This window comes from Rosa rugosa, chromosome 3 (assembly GCF_958449725.1).
Source record: "Rosa rugosa chromosome 3, drRosRugo1.1, whole genome shotgun sequence".
NCBI lineage: Eukaryota > Viridiplantae > Streptophyta > Magnoliopsida > Rosales > Rosaceae > Rosa > Rosa rugosa.
In genome coordinates, this window is record NC_084822.1 from 24,381,363 (window position 1) to 24,401,845 (window position 20,483).

Here is a 20,483-nt window from a genome sequence, read left to right on the forward strand (position 1 = left end):
CATTTGCTTGGGCCTTCTTGGGTGGCTTGGGTTGATCCACAAATGGTCTTCCATTCCTTGTAGTCACAACTGATGCATTCTCTATATTACCCTTAGGGTTAGGTATTGTGACACTAGGGAGCTTCCCATTCTCATGAATCTTGCTCATGAAATCCACAACTTGGCCCATCTGCTTCTTGAGTTCTGCAATGTCCTTAGTATGGGTCTGTTGTCCTTGGATCAAAGCCTGAGTGGAGTTTGTCAAGGCTTGTGTAGAGCTAGTCAAGGCTTCCAACGCCTTATCATAATGAGAATTTGAAGTCCCAGAGTTCTGTGGAGGAGGCATGTAAGGCCTTTGAAAAGATGATCCTTGAAATGAAGGCCCTTGAGGACGTTGGAAATTCCCTCCAAGAGGATTCTGAGTGTTTTCATTGTTTGTCCACTTGAAGTTGGGATGGTCCCTCCATCCAGGGTTGTAGGTATTGGAATAAGGATCATACTTAGGACGTTGAGGTCCTCCCTGATATCCACCTTGAAATCCTCCAATAGCATTTGCGGATTCCCATCCTCCATTCTCATTGAGTTGAGGGCACTGATCTGTAACATGCCCTTGCATAGAGCATACCCCACAAGCTATTGGTGCACCAATGCCCTTAGAAGTGACGACTTGGTTCATTAGAAGAGTGAGCTTGTTCAGTTGATCCTCAATGGCAGTATTCCTGCCCACTTCATGCACCTTTCGAATGGAGTGCCCTATACCCTCATATTGTTGACTGTTGAGGGCACGATTCTCAATAAGTTCCTTTCCATCTGCAGGTGACTTGTCCACAAAAGCTCCTCCAGCTGCAGCATCAAGCATTTGCCTCTCTAAGGGTAAGAGTCCCTCATAAAAGCATGTCAGTAGGGTCTCATCCTTCATCTGATGTTGAGGACATTGGGCAAGTAAGGAGTTGAACCTCTCATAATAGGCAGAATAGGACTCATCTGGAGCTTGTTCAATTCCACTGAGCTTCTTCCTGAGTGTGATGACCTTGGAAGCTGGGAAGTATCTTTCCAAGAAGGCCTTCCTCATTGTGTCCCAAGAGGTGATACGTCCAGCAGGAATCTCATATAGCCAATCTTTGGCTCTGTCAGCTAAGGAAAATGGAAATGCCTTCATCCTTAGAATGTTCTCATCTGCTCCTTGTGGTTGCATGTTAGAACACACAACCTGAAATGCTCTAAGATGCTTGTTGGCGTCCTCCATAGGAAGCCCATGAAACTTAGGGAGTTGGTGCAATAATCCACTCTTCAGCTCAAACTCTGCATTTCTTCCTGCAGCAGGGGCAGGGTACACAATACCTATAGGGGGTCCTCCCTCAACTGTTGCTATGGATAGTTCCCTAATGGATGCCATTCTCTCTTCTTGAACTTCTTCAGGTGGTGGTGAAGGTGGTGGTGTAGAGTTAGACGAAACCACAGGTGAAGGTGAACGTGAAGGAGGAGATGGAGTAGGTGTAGGTGATGTAGATTCCTCAGAAGAATAAATTCTCTTCCCTTGCTCGTTAAACTTGTACTCTTTGAATTGCAAGGAATAAGGTCTTCTGTATTCAAGTTGTGGAGGATTCTTCAAACGAGCAAGTCTTTCTTCAATCTCTCGTGCACTAGGGATTTTAGAAGGCTCGGTCATTCATGGAATTCCTGAACAACATTGAGAATTACACAAGTTAGTAAATTACAAATACAAGAAATACAAGTTAATACTTTATACAAGGAAACGTCACTATTCATGATGTACAACAAAAGGGGTAAAAGTAAAAGGTTTGTACAAGTAAAAAGTGTAAAAACAAAACAAACTACAAGTGTAAGTTATGTACAAGTATTTTGCTTTTTTTTTTTTTTTAGAACTTATAAACATAGTTAATAACTCAATTGAGTCCAAGTTGTAAGTCGAGCCCAATAGAAACCACTACTATTGGTGAGCTACGATATAGGGATAGTCGCCTAGACATAAGTCTCTTTCCGTGGTTTCAGAAGGCCAGATAGCCAGATTAAGAGGTAAGTGAGAGGGAGGACTCATTTTGGTGATACTACGGAGGCTACTCCCTCATTGAGGTTTACGCCCCTATTGGCTACTTCCACATTGTGGTTTACGCACAGTCTATAGTATCTCTGAGATCCAATTTGAACCCATCACCCAGGGTCTCAACCTAAGACACCATCTGTAATGCCCCTTACTCAGTTTGGAAAGTACTCATGTGTTAGACTGTTCTCCAAATGCTAATAAAGGCCGCCCTCAACCTCATAAGACCTTAGAAAGGTACAAATGAAGGGTTAAGGCCAATATTAACAAAAGGGCCCTTGTCTACTCATACGATTTTACACACTCATAACAATTAAATAATTAACAATATTCATAATTCAATTTTCATTGTTTTACTCTTCATCCATTAAATGCTTCTATCAAATTTAACTAAGCAAAAATTGATACGCTCAAAGCAAGCGCATAATTTAACCCTGAAAACATCGTTAGTAGTATAAGCAAATAGGGATCGTTCTATTCCGGGGATTGAGGGTACACCTGTCATTGTCAAACAATTAAACAATTAAAATTAAAACAAAGTATAATATTCACAAATGTATTCACAAAATATAAACATTTTACACGAAAAGGGGGGATTTTGTTTTTGGTTTTTTCGAAAATGAAACTAAGTTAACAAAAACAATTAAAATGCAAAAACATAAAAATACGAATGGAATGAAGGAACAAAGATCAAAACCGAAACTTATGATTAAAATTGATTCAAACCCTAATATTGTTCATCTAAGTCATGAGAAAGGAGTTGATCATGTGAAACATTCGAAAGCAAATGAATTCCCATTTTTTACTTTTCAATGCTAATTAACCTAAGCGAAAGCACCTAGATTAATCCTATCAAACATGCAATCAAACCCTAGAAAGCTAGTCAATCATGTCATGTTTAACGCATTACACATAGAGAAAGGCTATCAACTCAAGTGTACAACTTAGTATGGAAAAGTCCACCTAATTGCAATTCTCTTTAATTAAATTCGATCTTTGTACAAAACCTTTACTACTTTGATTCAAGTTTACACAAAACGAAAAGTCGATTTCATGTTCTTAAACCTAGCACCATTCATATCGAAACCCTAAGTGTTTGCAACCACATAAGATTAAAATACAAAAGTTATCTATAACGCAAATTTAATTAAACAAACCCACATAAGCAACTCTCGAATCACAATATATGAATCTGAAAATTCTCAATTAATCATAAAAATTCCAGAAATAATACTTTGTTCAAACATATATGTCAACTAGTTCATAACCAACGAAATTCAAAGCAAAGGTTACAAAGGAGAATAGGATTACACCGTGGATGAAGATGAGATGGATGATTCACGTTGTGGATTCTTGAAACTCGAAAGCAAGCTTCAAGGATGGCTATGGATGGAAGTGCTCACGGCTTCTCTTCTTCTTCTTTGGCCTTGCTTGAACTCGTGGAGATGACTAAACTTGAAACTAGAGGATGGAAAGGAAAATGGAAAGGAAATGGAGAGACAAAGAAAATGGAATGGATGAAGGAATGTCTTTTCTTCTTTGTTGTAGCCTCTATTTATAGGCTACCAAGCAAAACTATTTGGATTTAAACAAATGATGATATGTTAGGTTTGAGCATTTAAACACTAATGGAATTTATTAGGTTTGAGCATTTAAACACTAATGGAATTTGTTAGGTTTGAATATTTAAACACTAATGGAATTTGTTAGGTTTGAGTCACTTTCTACTCATTTTTCCTTCAATTAATTCTCCACCAAGACTTCAGATTTTGCCCGTGACTTCTTCATATGAAATGATCCATCATGAGTGTAGATCATTCTGTAAAATTTTCAGAATTTATCTCCATGTGTTTGGGCCGGAATTTCTGCTGGACTCCTTACAGGTCCAGTTTTCCAGTTTTGCTTCTGCAGAAAATTGGGCTGACTGTTTGAAGGCCTTCCACTTCTTTTTGGCTCTTGCACTCTTCATAAGAAATGTTTCTTAGGATGTCTAGAATGGATCTGGAAGGTTTCAGCTCATTTGAAGTTCATTTGGTCAGGTGGTCGCTCCTTCTTCCTTGCTTGGCTTGGTTTCTCCTAGCCGGAGTAGGAAAATGTGTAAAGTTGACCTTTTTAGTGCATTTCCATTTTTCTCCATCATTTTATGGACCTAACACTTATTTCATCATCATCTACTCCAATGTACCTAAAAATAAAAATTGAATTAAAAATCGATTCGTTAAGGAATTAACTAAGCAAAATGTGAGGAATTAACTATTAAAATATCACATTAAAATGCTTCTATCAAATTCCCCCACACTTAGCTTTTGCTAGTCCCTTAGCAAAATCAAAACACAGACACAACTAAGACTCAACGAAAATTTAAAGACTCTACAAATACAATGACTCTATTGCCCTTCAACTTTTTGTCTCAGCAATCTCTTACTTTCACCACACCAAGATTAGCACTCAACCAAGAATTAATGTTTAGGCATTCGAGAGTTAATTAAAACATGTAATCCACACATACACAAGTAGGACTTGGTTGTAACAATGGTGATGGGTTTAAGCTTAGCATGCTTCAGACAAGTATGATTCAAATCTCACAAGTATATCCCTCTTTCTTCTCTCAGATCATGGCAATGCTTAAAAGCTTATTCACTCAAGTACATGTGAAAGATAAACAAAGTAGATCACATATGTATAGAAACGAAAGCACATAATTTTTCTTTTAAAGATCTCATGAAGGATATCAACTACTTGCACGAATGGACTGCCATAGGTTCAACTCTTGTAACTCATCTCCACATCAAGGGCTGTCCCATCTTAAGGATCAAGAAGGTCCTCTCTCAAGGGTTGTAATGGGGCTCAGGCTCAAGGTTTAAAGAAACGAAAGGTAAGGATTTATCAAAGTGTCCTAAAAACCTAGTAGAGCTCATATGAATGTAGAGATTTCGAAATATTCCACCAAGGCATTGCAAAAACGTCACTTCCCCATAGTGGTAATATAAGAGGGCCAAATGTCTTCATGTTGGGCCCAATCTTCAATGTAAACTTCCCTTGAATCTAGTGAAATGGACAAAGGCCAAATTTTTCTGTAGTGGGCCTTCAATTCAAAGCAAACTCCAAAATCACTAAGTATGGGGTATTAAAGTCCATATACTTTTCTTTTTATTTCTTTTTAGCCGTATATATTTTTTTTTTCTTTATTTTCATTTTTCACGGCTTTCACATATCTTTTCTTTATGGACAATTCTACCCCCACACTTGAACTTTCACCTCTTCTCAATCTTCATCTTTAACACCAAACCCATGTAATATGTCTCAAAAGTTAGCTCCACTAAGTTCTTAGAACAAAGGGTAGAGTTGTAACTATACCAAGCTTCATGGTTAAGGATTTTAAGGGTGATGAACGAAAAGGCTTAATGTAGGCTCAAAGGGGCTTAACTAGGGGGGTCCCACGACGGGCACAATTGGGGACACAAGTTTATTTGGCAATGGTGGTAATTCCTAGAGAACCTCTATCCCTTCCAGAATCAGGGTCATGTATTGATATCACGTCTCAACAAGCACAAGAGCGAATTCTAGCATTCTCTAGTCCATTAAACTTAATCTATGGCAAGCAGTCAATCAAGATGAAAGAATAATGAGATCATCAAAACATCGCCAAGAAATTAAGAATATATTTTTCATTTCACTCCAAGAAAAAGGGACATGGTTCAATTATCTCACATGGGCTTTATGAATCACAACTCATCTTAACATGCTCATATTCTGTACCAAGGTCATGCAATCCATATCCACTACAAGGCACACATTTTTCATATATCTCAATTAACCAAAGAATACCATGTTTAAAATCATCTCAATGTTGTGATCCTCTTTTAGTCATGATTTCAGAGATATAGAATCATCCCAGACAGTTGAAAGGCATCCTAAGACTCAAAACAAAACAAAAACAAGAACAACACATAAAGTGACGCAACATACAAGAAAAAAAAAAAAACGTTTTGGACTTAGGGATATTTCTCTTCTCCTTTCGGTAACTCCTTTGGAACATGACCAGGTGAAGAGAGGAACGATTTTGGCGGAGCTCAGCTCACTTGATTGACAGGGGACGAGACCCTTTGTCAGCACTTCTCATATCCAAACTAGACCTTTAGACATCACATCCCATTGGATGCGCCTACGATGAAGAAGATATTTACCCAAAATTCATTTTGACTCTAACAACAAACAAACAAAACAAACAAACTAAAGAACAAAGATAAACAAAAACCAAAACATGAATATAAAACCTAAAACAAAGTTAACGATTTTTTTTTTTTAATTTAATTTTTTTAATTTTCTGATTTTTCTGATTTTTTATTTTGTTTTCTTTTTATGACAAAAACTAACTACAAGCATTAATCCTTCCCCCCACACTTAAATCATACATTGTCCTCAATGTTAAACAAGTTAGAGCATGCAATGAACAATTATCATGTGAATGGAATGATTAACTCAAGAAAACCTAAAAACAAAAACTAAAAACGCAAATAACAAAGATACAATCAGAAAATAGTAATAGAGGAGATAGAGTTTAAGAGAGCAAATCTGCGTTGATGGCTCCTCCACAGCTACGGTTGAAATGGGTTGCCTCCCATGCAGCGCTTAATGTTTAAAGTCTTTCAGCCTAGACTTGTACCTCCATTTACTCCTTTGGAGGAGCGGTATGCGGGCGAGTGGCAGCCTTCTTGCTGGTTTCAGCCTTCGGAGGAGGGTTCTGATGGAGTGACATAAATAAAAAAAAACGGGGGAGGCAAGGTTCGAAACCTTAACTTGCTGCACGAAACCTTTGTCCCCAACCACTGGAGCACAAGCTGTGCTTAATATAATGTGTACAAATTTTATACTTATTATGTCATAAACGAACATAATAAAAATAAACGAGAGGCGAGGTTCGAACCTCAGACCTCTTGTACACGAACTTTACACTCAACCACTCGAGCACGGCTGCTCACGTTATTATCCATACCAATCCTTTTATTTAAACCAACTGTTTCAACTGTTTCAACAATTCGGCACAAAACATCCAAGACTGTTGCAGAAACCCAGCCCAACTCATCCAAAACTGTTTCAGAAACTCGGCCCATCATGTCCAAAACTGTTTCTGAAACTCGGCCCATCAGGCCTCCACCCACAGCTACAGTGATGCCTTGATCCGAGACAGGCCCAAGTACGGCCCACTTGTGTCACGGCTTATCCCTTCCGTGATTTATGGCAGTCAAATCTGCTTTCGGCTACAGCTGTCTGCCACAGCGCCTCGAGATTCCCTCGGTCCCCTTACACGCTCTCCACGCGCCAACAACTTTTCCGGGTTTCAGGGCGACTTTAATCCAACGCGTAGAATGAATCACAGGAATCGTCCATCCAACGGTGGAGATCTGCTCACCTCGCTCTATAAATAGGTGCATTCTGAGGGCGCAACTGTTCACTCCAAAGGAACGAAAATCTCTCCTGAGTTCCAGCCCCTCTCTCCCAACTCTTCAGCTTTTCCTCTTCTTTCAAAACTCAAAATATTTCTTCTTCGATTCAATCCTTCTCTTCTGATCTTCTCTCCCATCTAGTTGATTCAATCTCATCTTTCCTCTGAACTTTCAGATCTCCAACACACCATCATCATCCTTAATCCCTTTAACAACAACTCCTTCAAACACTTGACAACTTTACTCTTCGATCTTCACATCCCCTCAACCCATCACCATGGAACCACGAACTCTGCAACTGATGGAGCTACAAACCCAGCAACAAATCGAGGATGGAGGAAACAACCAAGCAGCCGGGAGTAGTGCCAACACAGATTTCTGGCGAAGCCGTGCCAGGTGGGTTCCTACTCCAGATCAAATAAGGATCCTCAAGGATCTTTACTACGACAAGGGAGTTAAGCGCCCAACTACAGAGCATATTCACGAGATCTGTCTCCAGCTGAACCAGTATGGACATGTTGAGGGCAAGAACATTTATTTTTGGTTCCAGAATGTCAGGGCTCGAGAGAAGCAGATGAAGAGGTGCAATCAGGCTGCTCAAGTGCCCATGGGAACTAGTTCTCCTGGTACTGGTGGATCCATTGATCTCAATTTTGGGCCAGCTGGTTCTACTGGTGCTGGTGGATCCATCGACATCAATTTTGGGCCAGCTGGTGGATCCATTGACATCAATTTTGGGTCCACTAGTTCTACTGATGATGGTAGATCCATTAATCTCAACTTTGGTTCCACTGATTCTACTGGTAATGAAGGATTTCTTGATTTAAATTTTGTTTCATATTCTTCCTCACACTTCAACACTAATACCAGTACAACTCTTTTGGCACAACAGGAGGACAAACATCCCTGCAACAACGAGGAGGAGATCACCAGGAGATTGAAACCCTTCCATTGTTCCCCATGCATGGTGAGGACATCTTGGGCATCATGAAGACTACTTCCGAGAGAGGTAGCGGTTATGGCGGTGGCTCTCACATTTCCCTTGAGCTCAGCCTCAACTCCTACAGAGATGCAGACATGGCTTAGTATAGAGTATTATTATTATTATTATTATTATTATTATTATTATTATTTTTTTTTTTTTTTTTTTTTTTTTTTTTTTGTAAATAGCTGAAATTAATAAGACTGAATGAATGCATTTTTTTTTTTTTTTTTTTTTATTATTATTTTTTTTTTTAAATTTTTTTTTTTATTATTATTATTAAATATAGGACTCAAAAATATTTATAGGACACAAAATGAAAGACAAAAATATTTATAGGATTCAAAATGAAAGACAAAAATATAAATCCCTTCCCCCACACTTAAATATTGCATTATCCTCAATGTAATCAATTAAAAGCATGCAATGAAATAAGTAAGCATATAGGGATGGAATTTACGAAAATAACTACTAAAACAAAAAGAAAATGGAGGAGTAAAAGGGGAAGAGAAAGCAAATCTGATTATATTCTGAATTGGGTTGCCTCCCAAGCAGCGCTTGTATTTTACGTCTTGCAGCCAGACGGTACCTACATTAAATAAAGTTAGTAACTTAATATTAACAAAGAAATACAAAAAAAAAAAAAAAATAATAAACAAGTAACTATGAATTACAAACTACAAGTATAATTAACAAGTATTTTGTACATAAGACACAAGTTAAGTACACAAGTGAGTATAAAACGTAAAAAGTATTTTTACAAGTATAAAGTGTGAAACAACAAAATAATTTACACGTAAAGAGTATGCACAAGTATTTCTTTTGTTATAAACATTATTGATATCAAATCTAATTCCAAGCGGTAAATCAAGTGGACGTGCGGCCCAAGTATAGTCGTCTAGACACAAAGTCCCTCCTACATCCGTTAGGCAACCTTACTGAAATGGCCAGGTAGGGGAGGGTGAACACGAGAGGAAAAATCCATTTTGGCATGAGCTAAGCCCATTTATAAGCACTTCTGGATTCAAAAACCCGTCATGAACGTTGTCCCCTTCCTAGACACCATCTCACATAGGATATTCTTACTAGGATGTAAAAGGTCCTAAGTGTGTTAGACAGTTCAATGAATGTTAATAAAGGCCGCCCTCAACCATAAGGGACCTGAACTAGGTACCAATAAGGGGTTTAGGCCAATATTAATAAACACGACTTCACCTATTCCTTCTTTAATTTACAACTCACAATTAAACTCGTATTCAACAATAAAAAAAAACAACCTAGTTAATTTAAACTAAGTATCAAACAGTTTATATACAACAATTATAAACAAAAACAAGTGATTTTTCAATTCCCCGGCAACGGCGCCAAAAATTGATACGCTCAAAGCAAGCGCATAATTTAACCCTGAAAACATCGTTAGTAGTATAAGCAAATAGGGATCGTTCTATTCCGGGGATTGAGGGTACACCTGTCATTGTCAAACAATTAAACAATTAAAATTAAAACAAAGTATAATATTCACAAATGTATTCACAAAATATAAACATTTTACACGAAAAGGGGGGATTTTGTTTTTGGTTTTTTCGAAAATGAAACTAAGTTAACAAAAACAATTAAAATGCAAAAACATAAAAATACGAATGGAATGAAGGAACAAAGATCAAAACCGAAACTTATGATTAAAATTGATTCAAACCCTAATATTGTTCATCTAAGTCATGAGAAAGGAGTTGATCATGTGAAACATTCGAAAGCAAATGAATTCCCATTTTTTACTTTTCAATGCTAATTAACCTAAGCGAAAGCACCTAGATTAATCCTATCAAACATGCAATCAAACCCTAGAAAGCTAGTCAATCATGTCATGTTTAACGCATTACACATAGAGAAAGGCTATCAACTCAAGTGTACAACTTAGTATGGAAAAGTCCACCTAATTGCAATTCTCTTTAATTAAATTCGATCTTTGTACAAAACCTTTACTACTTTGATTCAAGTTTACACAAAACGAAAAGTCGATTTCATGTTCTTAAACCTAGCACCATTCATATCGAAACCCTAAGTGTTTGCAACCACATAAGATTAAAATACAAAAGTTATCTATAACGCAAATTTAATTAAACAAACCCACATAAGCAACTCTCGAATCACAATATATGAATCTGAAAATTCTCAATTAATCATAAAAATTCCAGAAATAATACTTTGTTCAAACATATATGTCAACTAGTTCATAACCAACGAAATTCAAAGCAAAGGTTACAAAGGAGAATAGGATTACACCGTGGATGAAGATGAGATGGATGATTCACGTTGTGGATTCTTGAAACTCGAAAGCAAGCTTCAAGGATGGCTATGGATGGAAGTGCTCACGGCTTCTCTTCTTCTTCTTTGGCCTTGCTTGAACTCGTGGAGATGACTAAACGTGAAACTAGAGGATGGAAAGGAAAATGGAAAGGAAATGGAGAGACAAAGAAAATGGAATGGATGAAGGAATGTCTTTCTTCTTTGTTGTAGCCTCTATTTATAGGCTACCAAGCAAAACTATTTGGATTTAAACAAATGATGATATGTTAGGTTTGAGCATTTAAACATTAATGGAATTTATTAGGTTTGAATATTTAAACACTAATGGAATTTGTTAGGTTTGAGTCACTTTCTACTCATTTTTCCTTCAATTAATTCTCCACCAAGACTTCAGATTTTGCCCGTGACTTCTTCATATGAAATGATCCATCATGAGTGTAGATCATTCTGTAAAATTTTCAGAATTTATCTCCATGTGTTTGGGCCGGAATTTCTGCTGGACTCCTTACAGGTCCAGTTTTCCAGTTTTGCTTCTGCAGAAAATTGGGCTGACTGTTTGAAGGCCTTCCACTTCTTTTTGGCTCTTGCACTCTTCATAAGAAATGTTTCTTAGGATGTCTAGAATGGATCTGGAAGGTTTCAGCTCATTTGAAGTTCATTTGGTCAGGTGGTCGCTCCTTCTTCCTTGCTTGGCTTGGTTTCTCCTAGCCGGAGTAGGAAAATGTGTAAAGTTGACCTTTTTAGTGCATTTCCATTTTTCTCCATCATTTTATGGACCTAACACTTATTTCATCATCATCTACTCCAATGTACCTAAAAATAAAAATTGAATTAAAAATCGATTCGTTAAGGAATTAACTAAGCAAAATGTGAGGAATTAACTATTAAAATATCACATTAAAATGCTTCTATCACTCACAACGTACAATTGCTGTAAAACTCTAACAATTGCTCTAACCGCACGATCACCGTCCTGGTTCTCCTGTCCTGTAGAATTACCGCTACACAATTTGAATAGTGTACCGGGAGTTGCAACAACACAAAACCCGGTAAGCTTTTTACAGCCAGTATGAGTAAACAAGAAGAACTGTTGATTTAATAAAATACATTTCCTTTAACTCAAGTATAGAAATGTAGAAACATCACAATTACAATGATCACCACAAAACCACTTCACTTTCTCACTCTCATATATATATAAATATATATATATATATATATATATAAATATTATACACTTATGAGTCACTCCCCGTTACCCTCATAAGGTCACTCAACATTTGGCAGACAGACTAGAGCTCTAACTGATCGTTTCCACCTACCCGGCGCGAGGGCGTGGTTCACGATTTAATGCTATTAGTTTCCACCTACCCGGTACAAGGGCGTGGTTCACTAATAGATGCCATGGTCACCCCCGTGACCTATTGATCTCCACAGATCAATATATCTCAACAAATCAACAATTTATTGTTTCTCAACAATAAATTTAATACCTCTCACAATATTGTTGCTTTTCAACAATAAACTCAACACAACCATAACAGTACATAATATCTCACAATTTCAACAATACATATTATTTCACATAAATAATATATATATAGATAGACATTCACACAGGAATGCCCATTAATACCAACTATAGTTCATATGATTGCAACAAAATAAAGCAATTAATTGTATTGGGTTCGTAATATGAACCACGTGAGGTTTACTCACCTCGATATTCCCGCTGCGTCTTCAATTCAACACAATACACACCGAAATCTTTCACCCAAGGGAGACCGTCAATCACCTAATCACACATGACCTTATTTTAGCCAATAACTCAAAAACATACTCAAACGACAATCCAACGGTCGGATCGAAATTAAATGATGATCCAACGGTCGGATCCTCACGGATCGCCTTTAGGATCACCCTCCAAAAATCATCACGAAGATCCAACGGTCGGATCTTCCTGAATCGTCCTTACTAACATCTTCACAAATTTATACAAAAATCCGACGGACGGATTCTCACGAATCGCCTTCCGAATCACCATTTCTCAATTATACGAAGATCCAACGGTCGGATCTTCGCCCATGACCACACAAAGCCACTGGGACAGTCATAAGATCATCATATCAAAACTACAAGTCCATCTGACGGTCCTAACTTCACATATCACGAATCAAACGATCGAAATCGATCGAAACGTAAAAATTCATAACTTAATCATATGATATCCAAAAATTGCGTATAATATATCAAAATGATCGTATTGAAATATAGAATCTGAAAATGTACAGAAACCATATTTTTGATCCCCGGAGGTGGCCGGAAAGGGCCGCCGGAGTTAGTGGCAGAGCCGCCGCCGACCACCACCAATGGTGTCGGGGCCGGGCTGCTCTTCTTCCTCTCATCATGCTTAACAACTTTCATAACTAGCACGAAGTCTGAAAATGACCGGAAGGGGTCGAAAATTACCTTGAACAGTATGAAGGTGGCCGGAATTTTCCAGAAACCGGCGAGAAACTGCAGAAAACGGCGAGCTCCAATTCGACGTAAAAACGTCAATTTAAGGCTTCGATTCCTTCTTAAGAGTTGTTAAGAAACTCAAGAAGAACTCACTGGTTCAAGAATCACAGAAAAATATGGTCTGTAGCTCGAGATATACCGATCGAAAGCTTCGGTGGTCGGAAAAATTCCAGAATCCGGCGAGCTTGAGTTTCGACGTAAAAACTTCAACGAAACGCTTCGATTCCTTCTGGAGAGTTTTTCAGAACTTCAAGGTGAGCTCACTGGTTCAAGAATCACTCAAAAATACGTCCTGTAGCTCGAGATATTTGGATCGATAGCTCCGGTTTCGTTCTTGGCGGGGTTGACTTGTAGTTGCTGCTAGGGGATGCGCCGCCGTGCAAGGCTGCTTCTGGGGGCTTCAGAAGGTTGAGGCGAATCCAATGAGACAAGAATCAAGAGATATGGTAACCTGTAGCTCAAGATATTGAGATTGAACCAAAACGAGCTCAAACAGAAACCGACTCCTCCGCCGCCGCTGCTGGCCGTCTTACGGTACGAGGCTGCCACTGGCAGCTGCGCAAGGTCAAGGTGAAGGTATGGGAAGTGGTCTGAGGTTGATTGATGGTCTATGGAGCAAGAACAAGCTTTGGAGAAAATGCTCTGTTTCTTTGAGTGTTTTCGGATGAGAATGAGAATTGTTTTTGAGTTTAGTCGACTCAACAAGGCCAAACAGCATTATACAATGCTTAATCATGTAAGTAAAGCACCGATAATTAATTAAAGTAAAGCACTATCAATCAACTAAATTAAAGCATCGGAAATCAACTAAAGTAAAGCAATGGCAATCATGTTTTTGCTTTGATAAAAATGAGGTTATTACAGGAGACCTCATTCAGCGACTCTATTCCATGTTGCCACCATGCATATGGCAACGTCTCCTAGAAAATCCTTCCAGGCCTTCAGAACGAAGATCCAAGGCAGAGGTTATCATTCATCCTTCTCCTCATCCTTTCTCTCGTTTCTGTGCATATCAGTCTACTTGCATGCTCCAAAACACCTAGCTCGGGACCTCTGATCAAAATTTCTTCTTTATCAAAGTTGTTCGTCTTTGTCTCTTCTATCTGTGCTCAATTTTTCAGCCCTATTGGAGTCATTTTGAGACCTGTACACTAATCGAAGTGGGAGCTGCTCAGAAACGAATCTGCTCCGAATTTCTGCTTGTATTCCTCCTCTTGCTCTATCCGAATCTCCCGAAACTTGTTTGAGATTAATTCCAATTATTGGTAAAATCATTCTACCATCAAGTTCCTATCTCTTTCCTCAATATTTAGGCTCAATGCGTTTAAACAACTTTCCTACTCATTGAGAAATTTCTGTTTCACTTTGCATGTCTGAGATCAAGTAAACTTCTTGGCATGCAACTGGACTTAATCAAATCAAATTCCACCAGCTCTCTTTCCAGTTGAAACCCTCAGAAAAACTCACCTTTTTGGTTGGCCTTGGTGAGTATCATGCTTTCCTTAACACTACGTTTAATTTGGTTGTTGTTACGAATTCTTGAAGATTACAAACATGTCACTACTGTTGTTTGTATCTTGTTGCTTTGACTTTGATTCTCACTCATTCTAATGTCTAGGAATTCTGCTAGGTCATGGCTATATCTTGAATATTAAAATCGTACTTGGTTCAAGGGTCTATTTGTTATTTATAGCTGTCTAAATATCATGTTTCAATACATCATATCATTGAGCTACAACACCTGCCCATATAGTATCAGAAAGTGACTCAAGCTTTTGGTCTTTAGAAGTATTAGACATATCCCTTAAGTGTCTTGGGTTCTCTTTGACTGGCCATATTGGATACCAAAAGAACTTTGAACAAAAGAACAACTTTCTGCAGTTTTTCAGTTTTCAGTACATTTTGACCCATCTGCATTTATTTCAAAACTGGTGCTAAACCGCTGGGAATTTGGAATCATTTTCTTCTAGAGAAAGATAGTAGACACAAAAATTAAACGTTCCATTATTTGACTCACTCCAAAAGAATTTTTTTTACAATTAGTTATGGATTTTTGAAATATGTGTACAGAAACTTATATTTCTGAAAAGATCTGCACATTGTTTCACTTTAGCCTTTAAGTTCTTTAGGGCATGTTTGGTATGGCTGTGCTTTTCAGAAAAGCTGGCTTCTGCTTATTTCTGAGAAAAAGCAGCTGAAAAGCAAAGCAGCTGAGTGTTTGGTAAACTGGCTTTTTTTAAGTGCTGTCAGTGACAAAAAGCAGTGGCAAAGTGTTTGGTAAACTCAAACTGGCTTGTGCTATTTGTTTGTGGAATGACCAAATTGGACATGAGAGATTATTTTGCTTTAATTGTTTGGTAATACAATGTTGATCAAATGCAGTTGTTATTATTTTTAATCTTTATTATGTCCTTATTCATTTTTGTCAACTTTCAATTTTTATAAATTATGGTGAGCATATGATTAATATTGGACAATTTTAAAAATAACTTATACAAATATATTAGTAACATTAATAACAATTGGTTTCTGGTTCGCATCAAGTAACCACAAAAAATATCATAACATATTCAAATGTTCACGTTATTACGCGCACTCATCAAACTTTGAGTAATGCTATTTCTTATTGTTTCCATTTCTTGTGCACCATGACCATGATATTCTTCTTCTACATCATCATCCATCTCTATCCCACGACTTGACCCAGCACCTTCTCTTTCTTCACCGTGAACAAAATGCCTATCAATAGGTTTATTTGACATGTTTGATCTCGTTCAATTTTTGTAAAGACATGTATGGTTGATGATGTGTCTGATTGCTTACCACCAAAGTGGAACCTTAAGGTTATAACCTCCACTTGAATTCAGATCATAGTGGGCTAGACTTAGAAGACTCACATTGAATTGTATTTAATGAACCTATTGTAAATTTGGGCTAAAAACTAAAAATGATGGTAGGTTTCAAACTCGACACAACACCACCTTCCTTTCCATTCCTTGCCTAGTTCGTAACCTTGTGGTTACGATCCAAGCCCGCTAATGCAAGCCTACAAACGTGGGGCTATAGACTTCTTGTGTTTCAACCTAAAGGCCTTGTCACTTTAAGGAATTCTAGGCCCAAAGCACTCTCTCCCTAAGTGTCGCGGGTGTAGGGTTCCTTGGGGAGATGGCGTTGTGGTAGTCCGGTCCTCGAGGTGCCACACAGTATAGGAAAATAATTCTTGCTTTTCATATCAATCAAAAGCAGAGAAGGTTAGGGAAATTGTCAAAGAAAGAATATATAGATGATAGAGGAACAAATCTTGATCCATTTGTAATTTTCTTAAGTAAGATAAAGATAACAGATTAGCAAGCACAAATATTTATGTTCATACATACTTCGATCTAATAAGCTTTGTTGTTATATATTTGTTATTGATTTCATAATACATAATCTCCTTGCCAATAGCCTACATATGAAATTGAGCTGTATACAAAAGACAGAGAAACCAAGAAGTGAAAGTATTGATATCAAAGAAATAAAAAATATACTTCTACCCAAAACCTTAAATGAGCACTATACTAATATAGTTTCCATTGTCAATAACCTTAAAAATAAAAAAATAAAAAAATTAAAAAGAGAGCAAAATAAGCAGCAGACTATTCAGTTACCGTTTGCAATGTTGGATGATCATAAGCCGCTGTTAATTGTCGCTAGTTACCAAGTTACATCCTTTCTTCATACCACCACTTCCCTGTAATTGAAATCTATCAATAAGCTCCCAATATTTATTAGATAATTCATTAACCAATGTTGGAGCATTATAATAAGTAGGGTGTTGTATGTGCAATGCATATACATAATTTGAGTATGGATATAATTTGGCACTCAAAATGTGCATTCAGACAACTGTGTGAGGTTTATATGACCTGAAAAGTTGTGTAGGCTTATTATATGTAATTGTGCAAGTGTAAAAAACTTAATACCATCCTAGGCAAACAAAAACCAACAGTCATAGCAAGTTTAAAAGTTGCATGCGTATGGTGAACAACTTTTCGTGATTTTGGGAACAAAGTTGAACAACTTTTTATATACAACAGTTTATCAGAATTTAGGGTCTAGAATGGTTGTTGATATGGATGTTCTAGTCTATCAAGAGTAGAATAGCTAAGGCGTTTTGGCTGGAAGTTTGGAACACTTGTTCTATACACATTCATACATTGCTCTAATTTTTTCACTTGGTTGCAATTGAATAATTTTCTATTTACACCTTATCAAAAATTAGTGTCTGGAATGGTTGTTGATATGACTGTTCTAATCTCCCACACTACTAGAAATATGTTCATAGACATCGCATGTTTTAAATCGGTCATACTTGCACACGATGTAAAAAAGTAATCTGACATCGTTTTACGAAAATACCGATTTAAATGTATGTCATTAACATCAGTTCTTAAAATGACCGGTGTTAAAAGTTTTGTTCGAAAATTTGCGGGAACCTATTTTTGCAAAAAGCGCTAAGTCTTTAAGTGAAATGAAGAAGCGGGTACTAAAACTCAAAACTTTCACACTTAGAAAAAAAAATTGGGCCCGACCCAAAACTAAAACAGAAAACCCTAGCGAGACTCCTTGATTATGAACTCACCCCAAACTGGAGCTCCTCCCAAACTCGACCTCCATTCTGGACCCTAAGCTCACTCGAACTCGCCGCCATTATTACCCTCATTGCTTCCTTCATCTGCGTCCTCGGCTTCTTTAGCATCGATTTCATCCAGTCCGTCATCTTACGCGCGCGCCTCCCACTATGACGGTGACGACGTCCTCATCAACTCCCGCTCCTTCTCTCCTTCTTCTTCCCTTCTCTCTCTCTCTCTCTCTCTCTCTACGCTCCGCACCCACCGGAAGCGTAGCTCTACTTTTCTAGGGCGAGAGAGACACACCACACCCATCACCGGCACCCAATCAGATCTATCACCGGCGTTTCAACTTCCATTTACCTCCAAAACGGCGCCGTTAGGTTCGATTTCCTGTCTCCGTGCTCTCCTAGATCTCCCAGATCTGAATGTGTTGCTTTCCATTTTGATTGAGTCGATTTTATGGTTTGTGCGTCTCCGATTCTGCTTCTTTAGCTGGTAAAGCTGAGATTTGGTATCTAATTACATGCTTGGTTATGTGTTATTGGGGTTTGCTATAGGCGAAAGTAACTTGCTTTATGATTTATAGGGTTTGCTGATTTTTTTTTATTTTGTGAGGTTCACATTGAGCTTGGTAGTTTGGAAATATTGAAGGATGTTTCAATTGTTTAGAGCTATGGAGTTGCTCATTACTTTGGGCTTGTGATGAAATGAACTTTTTCTGAAAGGACAAAAATTTGGGAGCCTCTGTGTGCTTATCCATTGTTTGGTGTAGTGCTTTATCGATCAGCTGTAATCTGTTTCGTCGATATTATTTGTTGGTGCTTATGTGAGTTGTTCGTTCCTCAGTTTGCTCTAGAGGACCCAACCATCTTGAAACCATGGAGAGGATGGGTTGAATATTCTATTTTTCTGGTTGCTTTAAGTGAAAGTAGCTTGATTTGTGGTTTGTGTTTTTAGCTCTATGGTATTTTTTTTCCTTTGGACACTGGTGGGTGTGAACCTACTGATGTAATTTGGGTTTAGGTTTCCAGTTAGCAGATATTATCAGCTGTTTGTAGTCATGAAGTTGTTGATAACTCTGGGGTTTTGATGATAGGAACTTCTTTAAAAAGAACAAATCTAGGTATAGTTTTTTGTGCTCTCGCATTTGCATATTCTCAAAAGCTCTCTTTATATGATGTTTGCCATATTGGTTGATTGGTGGAGACAGTACTGTTTTTCATAGTTTGATTCTTTGGTATCTGTAGTTGATGCTTACGTGAAAATTCCCCTTACATGTTGTAGGATAGCATTTTAATTGCCATGGCTGCCACTGCAACTGCCTCTGCTGGTCCTCGATATGCTCCAGAAGAACCATGGAAAGGATTGGTTGATTGTAAAACTGGGTATCTTTACTTTTGGAACCCTGAGACCAATGTGACTCAATATGATAGGCCTACAAGCTCAGCTCCTCCATCAAAGGCTTCTTCTGCACAGTATTTAAGTTCTTCAATTCAAGTTCAATAATCTTCTCAAGAACAACGTCGTGATGAGGGAGATGATAGGTATGGGAGGGGCAGCAATGGTGGATCAAAATTTGAGGCAGGACTGAGGAATGTGCAGGTAATTGCTGTCACTTGATACAGTTTCAAATGTATATGACTTCTCATACAGTTGCATTTTAATATGAGAACTTATATGTTTTTCTTATTTATGCATTAGAGTTCAAGAAGTGCACCAGTTTCTTCTAACAATGGTCCAAGTGGGTCAGTTAGTGCACATGGAGTATCTGTTATTAGAGGAAATGGACCATCAAACACTGGAAGTGGTTTGTCTGCTGAGACTTATTGTCGCCAGTATGAAATAACTATTATTGTGAGTATTGAGAACTTTTTTCTATAGGTGTGCTATCAAGTTTCTGGGGTATATATTGATGCATTATCTTTTGCTCTGAAATTTGAACTGTCGTTGTCCTTTTATAAAAGATGGTGCAAATAGAGTTATCATGCATACGTTTCACTATGACATTTCCCTCATATCTGAAATTGAGGTGATGGTATTAATAGTCTTCAAAATGAAGCTCTATGAACCCTCTTTTATTATCTTTTTTATAGAATGGCCATTTTTTTTTAATTAGATTTATGGTCACTGGAGTCTATAGAAATTGACATGCGCAAGCATATCAAGATTTGTTGTTTTTTTATAGAGAGCTGTTGTTTTATTCAATATTCTCTAGTTTTTAATGTTCACTTTTTTCCTTGTTACTTGCCAGTTATATGGTTTAAAGTGTTTCTTTCAAGTAACTGACAAAAGTCTTTTATCTTTGTCTTAGGGTGATAATGTGCCCCCACCGTTTACTTCTTTTGAAGCTACGAGCTTCCCGTCTGAAATTCTTAGAGAGGTATTGACATTTGCTTTAATTATGAAGAACATTTCCAACCAAGATATATATGCATTATATTATGAAGAACATTTTGGAATCAAGGATGAAAGTTCTAGCTTTGTTGAATTTTTGAAATGCTAAATTGCTCCCATGTTAGCAGAAGTGGTTTGGTTTCTACTTTGTTATTAAGGGTACCAAAAAACTCTAA